The sequence below is a fragment of the Pinus tabuliformis genome, chromosome 9, assembly GCF_031772625.1.
Source record: "Pinus tabuliformis cultivar Carrire ecotype Pingquan chromosome 9, CPIR1, whole genome shotgun sequence".
NCBI lineage: Eukaryota > Viridiplantae > Streptophyta > Pinopsida > Pinales > Pinaceae > Pinus > Pinus tabuliformis.
In genome coordinates, this window is record NC_142307.1 from 881,569,950 (window position 1) to 881,588,526 (window position 18,577).

An 18,577-nucleotide genomic window follows, 5' to 3' on the forward strand; every position below is an offset into this window, starting at 1 on the left:
ATGCTTCAATGGTTGCCCACTAGCGGCGCATCCACATCCAACAACCACTTTGGAGGCTCCACTTCTTTTAAGGTACAAGTAAACTTTGACATTCCCATATTTGAGGGCCAAAAAGATGCACCCGTTGTAGATAAATGGTTAAATCTTCTAGAAGGATATTTTTTTGTTCATGATTTTTCTAGCCGGGAAAAGATTACTTTTTCTCTTCTCAAAGTTGTCCCCCACATCAAGAACTAGTGGGAAACCTACTGTGAGCAGAAGGATGAAAGTAAAACCTCACTGTTTTTAGCCGCACCCACTTGGAATTTGTTCCTAGACACCATCAAGGAGCAGTAGTACCCTGTCGGGAGCTATGAGGATAAATATATAAAGTGAACCATGTTGCAACACGGAAGGGATCAAGATGTACTGAAGTTTACCAATGTTTTTCATACCCTTCACATGAAGTTGGGTATCAAGGATTCTGAGAAACATTTGGTACTCAAGTACTATGGATACCTACACAGGTACATCCAGGACAAGATGGAGTTCCTGGACATCTCCTCGCTCGGCATGGTGTACCAATACACCATCATCGAGTAGAAGTTTAAACAGAAGAAGCCAGACTTTGGATCTACGAATCTAAAGCAAGGGAAAGGTACCCCAAACTACAGAACAAAGGACAAAGCCAAGGCAAGGCAGCCCAAGACAACCCACCAAAGCCGCAAGAAAAGAAAAACACCACGAAGCCAAAGAAGGACACGGGAAAGTGGTGTGAGTTCCATAAGAGCTCCACTCACAACACAAGTGAGGGTCAGGCCAAGAAGTCACTGGTGGCCGAGTTGAAGGCTTCATAATCAAATGCATGTTACAACTCTGAGTCATAACCTGATGAGGGGAATGACAAAGGAAAGTAGATTATCGATGTGGAGCCCAATGCCACCATTGCCGCCACGAAGATCCAGAAGGAGGAACCTAAAGATTCAGAGGAGGAGTGTTACACTAAGATTTGTCACCATGACTATCTACAGTTAGTATGACTCTATCAACTATCATACTATCCTCCTTGGAAAGTCTCATACCTCTGCTCCTCATGTCAAACTCCAAGAAAGAGAGAAAGTCCTTTAAAAGTCAATTAACTCTGGTTACACAGTTTCTCTTAGCCTTATCTGCGTGTACGCACCTCCAGTTCATAAAACATGCGTACTTGTACGCTCTGTATGTAAAGGTCTGGGTGCGTACTCCTGTAAAGGTCAAAAGCCGCAAGTTTCACTTCAAAAAAGTTACTTGTGGTCATTTCTAGAGCATTCTAGAAGATGGTTTGACGTGGATTGAGCGCCTCCAGATGTTTCATGCATCCCTATGTAAGAGGAACTTATCCCATGAAGAGGGGAGCTATCCCATTGAAAGAGGGGCTTATCCCATTCATGGTGGACCTGATTAACTTCCTCCAAAGCACTATAAATACATGCATTGGGCTAGAGGGAGGGGAGGCTGAAAGCTGAACATTCCTAAGGGTAGATGCTGCTGAGATTAGGACTCCCTTATAGAGCTTGAGAGGAGAGATTCCCATCCTTTCTTAGCTTTATTTGGAAGTGGGTGAGCTGATCAAAGTAAAGGAAAACTCTTGCTGGACCCTGGGAGGAACCTGCACAACACCAAGGCTCAGGTTGTAATGGTTTCTTTTGTTTCCACTTAATGCAAATAAACTCATTTTTCTCAACAAGTTGTTATACATGATTTGTTTCATATACTCCTTGGTCTGTATGATGAATATGTGTTATTTTATAAGTTATTCAGGTGCTATGTAATCATTTGGCTTGTTAGTGAATGCAGGTTTCGAAGAGAAGGAGGAGCTCATCCGGATCAGCGAGGCTGGACTACTACAAAGCGTTGGACTAAAGGTATGTTATAAACACCTGATTACTTGTATTCTAAATGCATATTTAGAGAAAGGTAGTGTTTACTTGTCTTGTTTGTCACTAGAAAGCCTTAGCTTCTAGGGAGGTCAGTTTTGTCCGCAAAATTGACTCTTTCCACATGACAAAATGGCGACTCTGCTGGGGAACTCCATTGATGTGAATTATTTTTCCTTTGTGTGAAACTTTGATTTGAGATAAGTCATTTTATTTCTGGTTTTTGGTTGTCTGACTGTGTATTTGGGTGGCTTAGCTTAGGGTTAAATTAGATTTTAGTTTTTCTTGGTTTTGCTAGAAGTACGCAGCCTCTGCGTTAAGCACAGTGCGTACCTGTACGCACTGCAGCTTTGTGCACAGAGCGTACACGCACCTGTGCAAACAGGTTGCCTGCGTACCCTGTCAAAATTGAGAAAATTTCAATTTTCTCCTTTTTTGCCTCTTAGATTTTGTTTATAAGTTGTTTTTACCACCCAGATCCACTGGTTACCTGCCAGAGATCTTCATCTGAACTTGTTTCATCAGTGTCAAGAGTTTTAGTGGAATTTGTAGAGGTTCTAGCCTTAGGGTTTGATTTTTGCATTGGTCCTGTAGTGACTTTGGCTTTAGAAGTCGTAAAACCTTGGATATCCCTGGTCTTTGCAGTCTTCTTAGGAGTCGGACCTTTCATAGAATCCACCCTTGTGAGACATCTACTTTTGTTTTGTCTCTTTGCCGAATCTCGAAAAAGTTTGTTGATTGAACTGTGAATTTCATTTTAAGAAAAAGAACAAAAGATTTTGATGTTTGTTTTTGGCTAGTTTTTGATTCTGCATTGACTAGTCCTTAGTTAAATCATGACTGAGTAAAACATCCTGGGATCATACTTTGTAGTTTTTGGCCTCATTAGATTTGCTTATTAGGTGAATTTCCTTTTGGTTTACTTTTAAGTAGATTTGATTTGATTGTCATATATTTTTAAAGGTTTGATTTTTTATTTTTAAATGCTTTGTTAAGTAGGGAAAAAATCCAAAAATCTCTTTTGAAGGAAAAGTTTGCTTAGGTAGTATTTGAGTCTTTGAAAGGAAAAGGAATTTTCACGAAGTAATTAGTGGTCATGTGTTGTATGCTTTGGAAAAGATAAAGAGATTGTTTCTTTGATTTTCATTGCCAAGAAAGTTGTCTTTATATCAATTTTGCATTTTCCAACTCTCTTAGCTAGGGAATTCATTGAAAAAGAAAATTAGTATAAATCATCCTAAGTGCATCTTTTTAATGGATTTGAGTTGAGTCTACACACCATCAGTTTCATCTCCGCTACCTTTTGTCTTAAAGAAAAGCTATAAAAATTAACGCTTAAAGTAAAATCAACTTAGTAACTTTTTATTTACTAGGGCTCTGAAACACCAATATAGATCAGGCTAGTGTCTTGGAGTAGGAGAGTAATTAACTCTCCAAGACAGTAAAACCAAACAAGTAGCTTATCTTGTGGTAGGATAAATCCAACTGTTTCATTTGTACTCTGGGAAAGCTCCTCTTAAAGGAGAAGCACGAGACCGTGTCTGAACCAGTGAGGGGATCAATCCTCCTTCATTGGGAAAGACGCCAGATATGCATGTACTACAAATGGTAAACCTCGGATTATTGTCGAGGAGCCTGCGGTCACTTGTCGGTAAACCTTGGATTATTGCCAAGGAGCCGACAAGGGGATTGAGCTTGTTACTCTACCCTTGCGTGCTATCGGGTCGTAGACTATTCCCCCAGGTATATTTGTTGCTGTTGGTAACCTTAGTGACCATTATCTTTAGGATTCTACCCAAGGTGATGGTGGAGGGAAGATCCCACTGTACCTGGAGCAGATGTCGGCTAGACTCACTTGGATTTTCCGGGGGGTTCACTTCACTCGAGACGGTTAAAGTGGAGGAACTTGTGCCGGTCTATTCATTAAGCAGGTTGCCGGGGTAACTGTTCCACCCACCACTTCTGTACTGAATTCGGCGATGTTGGGCTTCATCACCAACTAGTGTTTTCGGTCCGGAAGGCTACTGTTTGTGTATGGTTTGACGCCCTAGATTCTTTAGGCGTGTGATTCGAATTTGTTTGGTTCTTTAGAGACTTTAGGCGGTTTTCTTTGAGATTTTACTTTGTTTGCGTGTGCAGTAGTTAAAAGTTTTAACTGTGGCGGAATTACCGAGACAGTCCCGTAGACTTCGGGGCCAGTCTCCTGAGACTGTTACCGTGGCCGATTTGTTGAGGAAGTCTCGTAGACTTCGGGGCGAACCTCCTGAAGACGTCCCAGGTCATTACGAAGGTTTGAAAGTCCTTGTAACTCCTCCTAGTGGCAGTAAAGTAGGTTCACCTGAGGAAGGAGAGTCTTCGTTGGTAGTCCATCTAGATTACCAAAGTCTAAAAACAGGTTATAATCCTGAAGCTGTTGCAGTTTCCGAGCTTGCTGGTAGTTTTTTATCTACTAGTGATATAGGCGAAGAACCTGAAATATCTGAACCTGTTACTCCAACTTCTAGTGTTCCTGATTCACCTAGGGTAGAAATAGTCATCACCGAAACTCTTCCTTCTGGTTTGATAGCTATTGAAGAACTTGCTCCAGAAGAAGAAGTAGGCATCCCTATCCCTGAAGATCAACCTACCATTGATCTAAGGGAGCATAAATCTATTTTTTACAGTCCACCTAGAAGTAATACTTGGTATCTTTCGTTAACTAATTACTTAGACAACTCAGGGATAAGTTTTTCTCCACCTCGTACTCCTTATCCACCCGGAGGTATTTATACTCCTGTAAATATGTCTAGTCAGTCGTCCATGTTTACTCAATCTCCTGAATCTTTCTTGTACGGTGGTCCTTCTGTTCCTGCTGGGTATCAATCACTTTCTGGTACTTTTGCAAGATCATCTCCTCAACCCATTGGACATGGGTCATTAACTGGAAACAATGGTAATAAACCGTTGGGCGTAGGAGACATTTACATGATGTCAGGTTCAATTCCCAGTTCCCAGCCTCAAGGTGGCCAGTTACCGCCTGGGGGGCAACCTCAAGGTACACAACTTGTGTCTGGGGGCAACCTCAAGGACAGTATGTACCCATGGTACAGTACATTCCTCAAGGTCAACCCCAGCCTCAATATGTACCCCAGGGTCAACCTCAGTATCAATTTATGCCTCAAGGTCAACCCCAGTATCAGTACTTACCTCAAGGGTATCTACCCCAAGGTCAGTACTCGAGTCAAGGTTATCAACCACCCCAAGGTCAATCTTATGTTCAAGGTACAGGAAATGTACCTTTCAATTATCAATCCTACCCTCAATCCGGTTATGGATCTCAATATCCTCAACCTGTCATGGGTCAATACCTCGGAATGAACATAGTGTGGGATCCATCGCAAGTTCAACAGGTGTTGCAGCCAAGCGTACAGTTGTCATCTCAAACTGGACAACCTATAGTTTCTGGTCCACCCCAGCAACTAGTCCAGTCTAATGTTCAAACTTCTGTACCTTCGGTAGTTACTCAGTTGCCAATTGCACCTAGTACTCCATCTCAAATGACTGCTGCAACTACCGCAACATCTGTTCCATCCACCACACTTACTTCTAGAGTATCGACATCTCCGGTTTCTACTGTTTCTGCCACTACTCCGCAGACATCTTTACCATTGTCTGGATCCACGATTCAAACTACGGTTCAGATGCCTGTGGGGCAGCCTAGTTTAAGTACGGTTGTCACTACTCAACCACAATTTGTTTATCAACCGTACCAGGGACAGTACCAATACAGGCCTGCTGTCCAACAACCGGTTTACCAGTATCAACCGTATCCTGGGTACACTTACCAACAACCACAGCAACCCCAGTACGGTCTGGTTAATCCTGGTTTTCCGGGAGGATACAATATCCTGACTGCGATTCCTATTCCAAGTTATCCTGGATATCCTCCTCCTGGGACTGGTCTTGTGACCCAGAGTTTTAGGGATCCTAATCGGAAATTTCCGTTTATCGCAACTTTGGATTTACCAGACTTGACGCGCCTAACGAACGATCCAATAAATTATCTTCCATTCTGGCCACCAATGCCAAATAAGTTGCCCAGTGACATTCCCAAGTTTGAAGGTAAGTCTGGAGAGGATTCGTCAAATCATGTGATGACTTACCACCTCTGGTGTGCTTCAAATTCCATTTCGGATGATTCGATCTGTTTACGTCTTTTCCAGCGTACGCTCATTGGTCTCGCGGCCAAGTGGTACATTGAGTTACCACGGGCCTCTTTTTATAATTTTAGTCAGTTAGCTACCTCGTTCTTAACACATTTTCAATTGCCGGTCAGATATGATAATGGCACCGAGTTACTAACTTCATTAAAACAGTCGACATCCACTTATATTTCCGACCATATTCATGAATGGAGACGTCGAAGGCGATTAGTGAAAGTTTTTATCCCGGACCAAATCTTAGCTGAATGGTTTGTTAAATCATTATTACTGAAGATTACTGAAGACGTAGCTAAGGCCGGAGTAGTTACTGAGGAGCAAGTGATTGCTCAAGCGCAGTACCTTGACTTAGTTTATACTCAGTCGGGTACGTTACACGAAAAGATCCCAGATCTTCCAAAATCAAATCAAATCGCTGCTGCTCCTTCGGGATCTCATGCTGCTGATGGCATGATTGGTACGGTGAATACTAAAAGCAATAAGAAGTCTTCAAAGAATTCTTCACCCATTATAATCTTACCAGACTCCCCGACAGGAGAATCTTCTGCTGAAGTTTCCGCTGATATTCACGCTGTGGAGTCATCTACGGCTAAATCAAAAACGGTGGGAAGAAGAAAGGCAAGAAGAAGAATAAAGCAGACAAAACTCCAAAGGAGAAAACAGAAAAGTTGGAAACCAATGACAAAAAGCGCAAGCCCCGTTATCCTTGTCTTATTTGCGAAGAAGATCATTTTACAAGAGATTGCCCTGATCGGGCCGAGGTTGCGAAAATCGTCAAAGGTTCCCAAATTCCTGCTGTCTTGAAGGACCCATTTCCGAAAGATAGCAAAATGATAGGTTCTTCCTCGAGTGCCGCTGAAGAACCCATATTGATGATGTCTCATGTAAGGATTGCGACTCGGTCACACGATTATGGTAGTAAAAGTCCTGTTGATGGATCGAAAGAAGCAGAATCTTCTCAATCAAATCCATCAACCTCAGCTCCCGGCTCCGATCCACTACAGATCGAGAAACCAAACCCTAACTTAGTAATTAAACCGCCTGCCAAGGGTGTACTTCGAAGGTCTGCTTTCAATCCACATGCGAGAGCGGCCCAGAATTACAACATTGTTGAGGATTTAGCTGTTTCACCCTTAGCAATGTCGGCTTTAGAAGTGCTGCAATCATGCCCAGCACAACGAAAATTACTTTTGTCGGCTATAGGAGTTGTTGATGTTCAGGACCCGAACCTAATAATCTTTGATCTAGAAAATAGTACATCACGTTTACCTCATCAGATGGCTTTCCAGATCCCAGTGATAGTAAAAAACAGGCCTATTCATCGGACTGTAATTGATGAGGGAGCTTCCACGTGTATTATGTCGATATAGTGTTGGAGATCGCTTGGTTCTCCTTCACTAAATCAATCCCCGACAATTCTTAAGGCCTTTGATGGCCGTGGGTTCCATCCATTTGGCATTATACAGGATTTTCCTATAGGGGTTGAAGGAAAAACTGTTAGTCTAGATGTGGAGGTGGTTGATGCCCCTCTAGACTACAACCTTCTCTTGGGTCGAAGTTGGTCTTAGGCTATGACAGCGGTCGTCTCATCAGTCTTCAGAGTAATAAAATTTCCACATAATGGCAAGATCATGACCATAGACCAGCTGGCTTACTTTTCATCCGACCCAGCCTCTTCAGAGAGTATCCAGCATGTCGGTAAAACGACTATCCCTTATAAGGATGTTGGTGTAGGATTAGTTAAAGATGCCGGTTTACTGGGAACTTTTCCTTTTCCTCCAATCAACGCCGCGTCTTCGTTCGCATCCATTCATATGATTACATCAGATACCATTGTTTACGACGATCCTTGGATCGTTCCTTCTGAATCTGATATAGACTCATTTGGTGATGCTATGCCTTTGAGTCCACATGAAATTGCTTATGAAGTCGTGCAGTCTTTTACCGACCTGCGTTCAACCAAAATCGACCAAATGAATGTGGTCTGTGAGGAATCACTTTTCACTTCAACCTCGGAGTTAATAGCGTTTCCTGAAGTTGTGTCATCTGACGAACAACTTTGTGAAGTCCTGTGTGTAGACGATTTACCATGGGAAGATCTCCATCATAGATCTTCGTTTTTACCTGAGGATGATTGCTTTGAAAATGATTTCTCATCAATTTTTACAGCTGAATATGTCAAGGAAGCTCAGAGTCCAATGAAACATCCTGATTCAGAGCTGAATTTGGGAAACATCTCTCGCACTATTCCCATTGACATTTCAGTCAAGTCTGGAATCATTGAAAACATTCATATAGGTGCCTCGTGTTCAGATGACGAAATTCAGATATACAAGGCCCTATTTCAACAATTCCGCGACGTGTTTGCCTGGTCCTATGAGGAAATGCCAGGAATTGATCCCGCAATTGTTGTCCATGAGATTAAGACTTACCCAGACGCTAAACCCGTCCGGAAACGTTTGCGTCAGATTCACCCACGAAAAGCGGCTGCAATTAAAGCAGAAGTTGAGAGGCTGTTGAAGTAGGTTTCATTTATCTGATCCCGTTAACGGATTGGGTGTCGAATATTGTTCCGGTTAACAAAAAATAGGGAACAATAAGAATATGCATCGACTATAGGGATATCAATCGTGCTTGTCCCAAAGACAACTATCCAACACCCTATATCGATCAAATAATTGATGATTGTGCCGGCAGTGAAATATTTTCCTTTATGGACGGTTTTTCCGGTTACAATCAAATCAATATTCTACCTGCCGATCAACCAAAAACGGCTTTCATTTGTCCATGGGGGACATTTGCTTATTGCAAACTACCTTTTGGCCTTAAGAATGTCGGAGCCACTTTTCAAAGGGCGATGTCTTATGCGTTTCATGACATCAAACACATTGTGCAACCGTATCTCGATGATTTGCCCGCTCATTCATTACATCGAGCTAATCACCTTGTCCATTTACGAGCAATCTTCATGAGGTGTAGGCATTATCGTATATAGTTGAACCCACACAAATGTGTCTTCTATATAGAAGTGGGACGATTGCTGGGATTTGTAGTTTCAATATCCGGCATTCGCGTCGATCCCTTGAAGGTAGAAGCTATCATCAAATTGCCTCCTCCTTCGAGTCTTCGCCAACTCCAAAGTTTGCAGGGGAAAGCAAACTTTTTACGCCGATTCATTCCTAACTATGCCGAGGTTACAAAAGGTTTTACACGGTTGTTGAAACAGAACGCTCAATTCTCTTGGGATGAGATAGCTCAGCAATCTTTTGATGCACTTAAACACGCGTTGACCCATGCACCGTTGTTGCATCCTCCCAACTACAACCAAGATTACTTTTTGTACCTCGCCGCCTCTCATTCCACTATTGGAATGGTGTTAGTTCAGGAAGACGAATTCGCAGCGGAACATGTGATATATTATCTTAGTAGGACGTTAAATCCCACTGAGCTAAAATATTCGCATGTGGAGAAATTGGCCTTGGTAGCCGTTCAAGTTGTCCAACGTTTTCGTCATTACATTCTTCTCCGTAAAACTACAGTCATTTCGGATTGCAACCCTATGATCTACATTTTGACTAAAAAATTGCTAGGGGGCAAGTACTCTAAATGGATCGTTATCCTGCAAGAGTTCGACTTAGAATTTGAAAAATCTAAGTCTAAGAAATCTTTAGTTTTTGTAGAGTTGATGTGTGACTTCCCGCGTGCTGACACGGAAACTGTGGCAGAGGAACCCATTGCGGACGAATATTTGTTTCTCATCATCACTTTAGACCCGTGGTATGGGGATAAAATCGTCTATCTCCAAACCCAATCCTTTCGGCCCGAAGCTTCAAAGTCGGAACGTCGGAAAATTCGATTCCAGTCCCAACAATACAAAATTATTGGAGATACTCTTTATCGCCGTGGGGCAGATTTGGTTTTCCGACGTTGCTTAACTCATGAAGAGGCAAAAAGGGTTTTGAATGACTGTCACTCTGGGGCGTGTGGCGGTCATATGTCTGGGTATGCCACAGCTCAGAAGGTGTTGCGTGCTAGCTACTTCTGGCCGTCCATGTTTAAAGATTGTATCGTTGCGGTCTGAAAATGCCACAACTGTCAAGTGTTTGATCGCAAGATGCGCGCACCACCTGCTCCTCTCCACCCTATAATTGCCATTGGTCCTTTCGCCAAATGGGGTATCGACTTTATTACCTGTAACCCTCACTCGGCCGGGGGACATGCGTATATCATCCTTGCGGTTGATTATTTTACTAAGTGGGCCGAGGCGATGCCTACATTCAAGGCAGACGGCAAGACAGCTGCAATTTTCATATTCAATCACATTATTGCTAGGTTTGGTGTCCCACAAGCGATAATTACTGACCATGGGCGCCATCTTCGAAACATTATGATGATAGAACTTACAGGCCAGCTTGGTTTGCGTCACGATAGCTCAACTCCTTATTATCCACAAGCCAATGGTCTGGTTGAGTCCATCAACAAAGTTTTAGTTATCATGATCCGACGAAGCATTGGGATTCATCAGTCGAATTGGCACAACAAGTTATTTTCCGCGCTTTGGGCATACTGAACTTCAGTGAAAACATCAACAAGGTTCACTCCTTTCCAACTAGTTTATGGTTTGGAAGCTGTGCTGCCCATTGAATGCGAAATCCCGTCACTTCAAATGGCTGTCGAATTACTTCCAGCTACTTCCGAAGAGGAGAAGCGTTTATTATACTTAGCTCAATTAGATGAGACTCGACGCGATGCTGCACTGGCAATCGAGACTCATGCAAAACGAATGAAAGCTCAGTATGATCGAAATGTGACCCCTCGAAATTTTTCGGAAGGAGACCTAGTGCTATTGTATGATCAAGCTAACGATAAATTAGGTGCTGGAAAATTCGTTCGTATGTGGCATGGGCCCTACATTGTTAAGCGAAAACTAGCAAAAGGGGCCTATGAGCTGGTTGACTTTGACGGGGACTCTTTGGGTAAACCCAGAAATGGACTTTACCTAAAGAGGTATTATGCTTAAATGATGGGTGTGGAGATTTTAGTTAGGTTAGTTAGGTTAATTTTTCTTTCTAGCTAGTGTTTGTTAGTTTAGACAGTGTGCTTAGCTTAGAAAGTGTGTTTTTCGTCATTATTCTACTTATCTTGGTTTTACCCTTGATGTTTGCAGATGTCGATGCCTCTCCAAACATACATTGGATTTGCTGATGGTGCTTGTCGTAGTGCACGGAATATCTCTTCCGCAGCTTGGGTTATTTATTCGCCCTCTGACGAGTTAGTTTCTATGCATGGGGTGAGCCTCGGTCAAACAACAAACAACATTGCAGAATACAGTGCAGTGATTGAGTTATTGTCTGAATCTATTTCATTTGGGATTCGGAGTTTGATAGTGAGGTTAGATTCCGAACTCGTTGTATTACAGCTTAATAGAGTATATGCCATTAGAAATCCAGTGTTATTAAGGTTATTTTTGAGAGTGCGTCTCTTGGAACGTGAATTTGATTACATTGAATATCAACATATTCCAAGGTATTTAAATACATTAGTAGATGCAATTGCTTCTCGAATGTTAGACAGACATTTGTGATAATCATACATGTAAATTTAAAAACATTTAATCACACATGTTTAACAAGATAAGTCGGTAATAATGATATATATAGATAGGAGTGTGTCAAAAATACATCTTCTTCGATCATAGGTTACAAAACACCTTATGATCGGCAAAAATGATAAGTACGAAAAACCAAAATGTCACATGTGTCTACAAAAACGATCATCCAATCACTGGTGATGATTTCTATAGGACACCACTGCACGGGCTACCCTACACAAGAACCTCCTAAAAGGTCCTGGAACTCCGACTACATAGCGCTGAAGCCTGATAGGAATATCATCTATAGTAGTCTCTGGTATATCTGCCGTCAGACGCTCTAGGTCTTGTTCCAACTCAGCTAAGGTCTCTGTAGCCTCGTTCTGTGGGACCGGTGCCGGTGCAACTGGTTGTCTCCTCTCGAAAGGCCGGAGATTGGCTGGACGTCGTGGGCCTACATCTGCATTTTGAAAATTGTCACTGTCAGTTTTGAGACGATATAAAAACAAAAAAGTAGATAATTTAAAAACACTTGTGAAAAATAAAGTACCTGTGTCATCCCATTGTTCTCCCGTTGGAACAATCATGTCCGGATCGCCACGAAAATTGACTCCAGCATAAGGAAAATCCTGTAACGAGAAGACCTGGTCCTCTAACCAGTGAAAGTACTCCGGTCTAAATCGAACAACCTCCGTGCCCTCATCAGGATGACGGGCCATCACCGCAACCCATCGCATCAACTTAGGCTCTCGGGGAAGCCCAGCCTCAACAATGAGTTGCTGCAGGATCAACATTGGAACCCTCTCTAGAGAAAAACTCACAACTAAAGGCCCATAACCAAAAGTCTTCAGTTGCCCGTTTTTTTCCCTAGTTAGTTGGCCATTTAAATTGGCCAACACAGCATCGCACCAATTGAAAATGGTGCCCTGATAGCAGTCAATTGCCATCCGCATTTGGGACCCGGTGGCAATGTGTAAATCAGCTGCGCCGCAAAGTCTGGTAACTGTAAAGGCAATTACCATAAGTTCAGGTCGGGATATCTTTTTAATTTCTATCCCCCTCTCCTGGTTTTGATTATTGCACCACTCTAGACGAAGACTAGCGATGGACTGGCCACCCGGCCTAGTCCCGGACAGAGTCAACTGTTCGCTCCTCTTGGGCAAACCAGTGAGAAAGTAAATGTCTGAGGGCTCTATTTCGAGCTGGTGCCCTCCAATGTAAAAGCACTGATCCTGGACGTTCCACCTTTCGACCATCCACTCTAGAAATCTTACCTGGGCCCTCATGCCAGGTATGGCCCAGTATTTGTAAAGACCGCATGCCTTTAAAGCATCAATGGAAGGTTGATGATTAATCGCGGCCAAATCAACATCTTCGTGTTCTCTTTCGTGCCAATCAAGCATGGTGGGCAATCTACACACCATAAAACATCTGTTAGAGTCCATAAAATTGAAAGTTTTTGGTTCATTTTGGAGAAATTGGAGTTTAAAAACCCACTCCGCGGTGTACGCAGCCCGCCTTTAGAGACAGAGCGTGTGTACGCAGGCTCTCTTAAGGCAAGCTGCGTACGCCCGACATTTTCCCAACTGAGAAAATGTCAGGGTACGCAGGTCACCTATGGAGCACCTGCGTACCCCGAAAAGCGGCCTTTGAAACCCCAAGCCCTCCAAAAAATGAATCTAAAGCTTAAAAACAAATTCTAAACGGATGGAAATGCAAGGGAGGATGTTGTAGAATACCTGATGAGACGACGTTCGGTTTCGACGGTCGGATTCTCCGCAACGACCACGGGAATTTTCTTGCCAAAAGCCCTTTTTCTCTCCTCAACAGTAAAATGGTAAAAATGAAATGGTAAAACCCATTTTTATAGGTTTTTTGAGTAAATGAAGGTTAAATTTGTTTATTTTCCACCATGAAAAGGTATTTTTCAAAGAATTTTTATCTATATTAAACAGGTATGAGTAATGTGTTGGTTTTTGTGCGGGATAAAGGATTTTCAGGGAAATTGTCATTTTTCACAAACAAAAACATCAGAGTCATCTTTTAAGCCCTTTTCTGACTCCTAAAACATGAAAAGATTTCCGAGCGTTTCTTTTACACTCGTTAAAACGGAATTAAAAGACAGTCCCCTTATAGCCCTTTTCTGACCGTAAAAACAGGAAAGGATTGCCAGGTTTTTGTCGTTTCAAACTCGATACTGGAAATAAAACGATGTGTCCTTGATCGCTTTTTACTTTTCAGGTCAAAGACACTAACTATGAAAGTACTCCTTGGTTGTAAAAAACCAAGCGGTTCTCTCAAGTATCTTTTTATACTTTTTCGGGCTTGGGAGACACAAATTTACGAAAAAGTTCAACCCTGGAGTCTTCTTAAGTTTTTCAGACTCTCTAAAATTGAAAAACGCCGAGTTTCTCCTATACTGGACTCGTTAAAATTTCACAGTAAAGGACCTGTTCGATTACAAACAGGAACAGACCACTCCTTCTTAGGGTTCGAATCTAAACTAAGTTGGACTCATCCGAAGGATGAGCTTATAGTCAAGCATATGTTATCCTCCTCAAGCTTGTAAAAAATAAAGAGGTACTTGCCAGAAATGGTGGGGGAAAAGAGAGAAAAATGAGCCTATTTGTTATCCTTTGTCTCAGAAGAAACCTTATCACCACTCTTGAACATGACACTTTTCATTCACCTGGGTTGGGAAATCCTTTGCCTCACAGTTGATTGAACCACATTGAAAGTCTTCAGCCGGGTATTAACTTTGGGTCAAATGTCACTAAGCCATCTGTTGTGTTGTTATGTGTTCAAGAGGTCGCTGCAAATAAACCATTCATCTGCAAAATACTTGTCACCCATCTTGACCATCCCTGAGTCAGTCCTTACAGCTACATTTCTTCAACTTGATTTATGATTTCGTGTCGTGGGCTTGCCTACGACGGATCGCTTTCTATCGACATCAGCACATTACCTAGAAAGATTATCTAGAAATCGTCAGTACCTTGAGATCCGCATGCATCAATGGCAGATTTCTCGCCTTCGACGACAGTTTACATCATTGACTTTCGATCGAAGGATTCCGTGACATGTTCGACATCAACACATTCATTCACATCTCATGGATTGTACTGGGTACTTTGAGAACCATTGACATCATTGGTGGTCTCTCTCACACTTGTTAATAGTTTACATCATTGACTGGTAATCAAGTGGTTTCTACCATGTTCGACATCAACTCATTTATTCGCATGGATAGAATCGTACTATTTTGGGAAGTAGAAATGAAGACCCTGGATCTAATTTCCACCATCCAGGCTGCAAGGAGTTTTGTATTCATTGTATAAGTAGAGTAACTATAAACAGATGGCTGCGTCCATACTGTGTCTACATGAGTCTATGATTATGATGTACTGCGAAATCATTCCTGTATCAGAGCAGTAGTTAGTTTGCTAGTTAAAGTTTTTGATCTGAGTATGGGAATGCCTACCTCAGCGATGATATGATCTCATACATGTATTTTGTGTTGAATACTTGCAGGTTCCAACCAGGCTCTCCACAAGATAATCCTTGAAATGATAAAGTACTTCACCCTTCCTAGATGATATGAAACCATAAATCTACTATAGGCTTTGCACTTTAGGGGGCAATCTGTTACACTAAAATTTGTCACCATGACTATCTACAGTTAGTATGACTCTATCAACTGTCATACTATCCTCCTTGGCAAGTCTCATACCTCTGCTCCTCATGTCAAACTCCAAGAAAGAGAGAAAGTCCTTTAAAAGTCAATTAACTCTGGTTACGCAGTTTCTCTTAGCCTTACCTGCGTGTACGCACCTCCAGTTCATAAAACATGCGTACTTGTACGCTCTGTATGTAAAGGTCTGGGTGCGTACTCCTGTAAAGGTCAAAAGCCGCAAGTTTCACTTCAAAAAAGTTACTTGTGGTCATTTCTAGAGCATTCTAGAAGATGGTTTGACGTGGATTGAGCGCCTCCAGATGGTTCATGCATCCCTATGTAATAGGAACTTATCCCATGAAGAGGGGAGCTATCCCATTGAAAGAGGGGCTTATCCAATTCATGGTGGACCTGATTAACTTCCTCCAAAGCACTATAAATACATGCATTGGGCCAGAGGGAGGGGAGGTTGAAAGCTGAACATTCCTAAGGGTAGATGCTGCTGAGATTAGGACTCCCTTATAGAGCTTGAGAGGAGAGATTCCCATCCTTTCTTAGCTTTATTTGGAAGTGGGTGAGTTGATCAAAGTAAAGGAAAACTCTTGCTGGACCCTGGGAGGAACCTGCACAACACCAAGGCTCAGGTTGTAATGGTTTCTTTTGTTTCCACTTAATGCAAATAAACTCATTTTTCTCAACAAGTTGTTATACATGATTTGTTTCATATACTCCTTGGTCTGTATGATGAATATGTGTTATTTTATAAGTTATTCAGGTGCTATGTAATCTTTTGGCTTGTTAGTGAATGCAGGTTTCGAAGAGAAGGAGGAGATCATCCGGATCGGCGAGGCTGGACTACTACAAAGCGTTGGACTAAAGGTATGTTATAAACACCTGATTACTTGTATTCTAAATGCATATTTAGAGAAAGGTAGTGTTTACTTGTCTTGTTTGTCACTAGAAAGCCTTAGCTTCTAGGGAGGTCGGTTTTGTCCGCAAAATTGACTCTTTCCGCAAGACAAGGAGGAGTACCTCTTCCACTCCCAGATGTGGGTAAAGGGTTTCCCACTACAATTCATTGTCGATAGTGGGAGCCAAAAGAACCTCATTTCAGTAGAGGTCATGAAGCAGCTGAGCTTACCAACCACAACACACCCACAATCGTACGCCATCGGGTGGATTCACTAAGGACGGGATCTTCACGTGAGCCAACAATGTCACCTTCCATACAACATCAAGCCCTTCACGGATGAGGTATTATGTGACATTGCTCCCCTTGATGTTTGTGATGTATTATTAGGCCAACCATACTTGTGGAAGAGACATGTTGCGTATGATTTAGGCCTTGCACTATTATTGTTACCTTGCGAAATAAGTTGTACAGGATATCGGAGGTAGCATCGCCTACTGCCATCTCTTTGGTTACGGAAAATCAATGTAGAAAGCTCATTTCAAAAACCTGGAAATTTGTTTTCCTGATGATACACCCTTAGGGAAAGAAGAAGATGGTGGCCACAACCTCCAGACAGGGACCCTCCACACAACAACAATAGATGGACAAGGTCATGGAGGAGTATGAGGACATTTTCACCTCCCCCACAGGGGTGCCTCTACACTATTAGGTCTAGCACTCCATTGATCTAACCCCAGGTGCACCATTTCCTAATGGACCAATCTATCAGCACTCCATTATGGGGAATGACGAAATCAAGAGGCAGATTCAGGTGCTGTTGTAGAAAGGTCATATCCGGCGGAGTTCAACACCATGTGGAAGCCCGATCATGTTGGTATAGAGGAAGGATGGGACTTGGAGGCTCTGTATTGACGATTGGGCACTGAACAAGATCACTGTCAAGAATAGGTACCCGATCCCATAGGTTGATCACCTTCTGGACCAACTCAAAGGGGCCAAGATATTTAAGCAAGATCGACTTGGAGTCCGGATATCACCAGGTACTAATCAAACCCTCTGATGTGTGGAAGACTACCTTCAAAGCCAAGGAGGGCCTTTTCGAATGGTTGGTTATTCCTTTCGGGTTGACGAATTCTCCTACAACCTTCATGAGGCTGATGGATGACATCTTGTGGCCATTCACCAACTCATTTGTAGTGGTATACTTGGATGAAATCCTGATCTTTAGCTAGAGTTGGGAAGAGCACCTCCACCACATCTGACAGGTTCTCCAAACACTGCGGCAACACAAGTTCTGTGCAAATTTAGAGAAATGCACTTTTGGCATGACCCAGGTTCAGTATCTAGGATACATTATTGATGAACAGGGGATGCATGTGGATCCAGCCAAGATCCAAGTCATTTGAGAATCTCAATAGAAGGCATTTGTAGAGTTGAAACATCACCTCTTCTCTGCACCAGTGCTCACATTACTAGACTTGCAACAAAAATTTGAGATTGAGACAGATGCCTCTGACTATACTATTGGGGCAGCCCTTACCCAATAGGGGAATCTAGTGGCATATCATAGTGAGACACTTTCAGACACAGTTCAGAAGTATCCCACTTCTGAAAAAGAGATGTATTCCATTGTGCAAGCATGTCAACAATGGAAGCATTACATTTTGAATAAGGAAATGGTCATCCACACAGACCATTGACCCCTGCAATTCATATAGACGCAAGGGAAGTTGCAAATGATCGCCATCAGAAGTGGTCTACATACCTGCAATAGTTCCATTTGAATATCAAGTACAAGAAGGGCAGCACCAATAATGTTGTAGACTTACTCATCTGGCCACTGATCATGGAGCTAAACACCGTGCTCAACTCTTGTGGGCATGAGACTTGTGATTGGCCACTTCTCTACAAAAGTGATCCATAATTATGCCACACGTACCAGATGCTCTTGGAGGGTTAGCAAGTTCCAGATTTTCACCTCCAGGATGGTCTGTTATGCCATCTACGAGACCTTTGTGTTCCTTCAAGCGAGTGTGCCAAGATGATTTGGGAAGTGCACTAAAGTCAGGCCACTGGGCATTTTGGGGTCGAGAAAATAGTGGCAGTGCTGTAGAAATATTTCTATTGGCAAAATCTTCAACAAGATGTTAGGAATTACATCAGATCCTGCACTGCTTGCGCCATTTCCAAACCAACCATTAAGAAGAAAGGCCTCTATACTCCACTTCCTACCCGTAGTGGACCTTGGGAATACATGTCAGGCCTTCCTTCTACTAAGCATGGCAACGACTGTGTTTTTATGTTCGT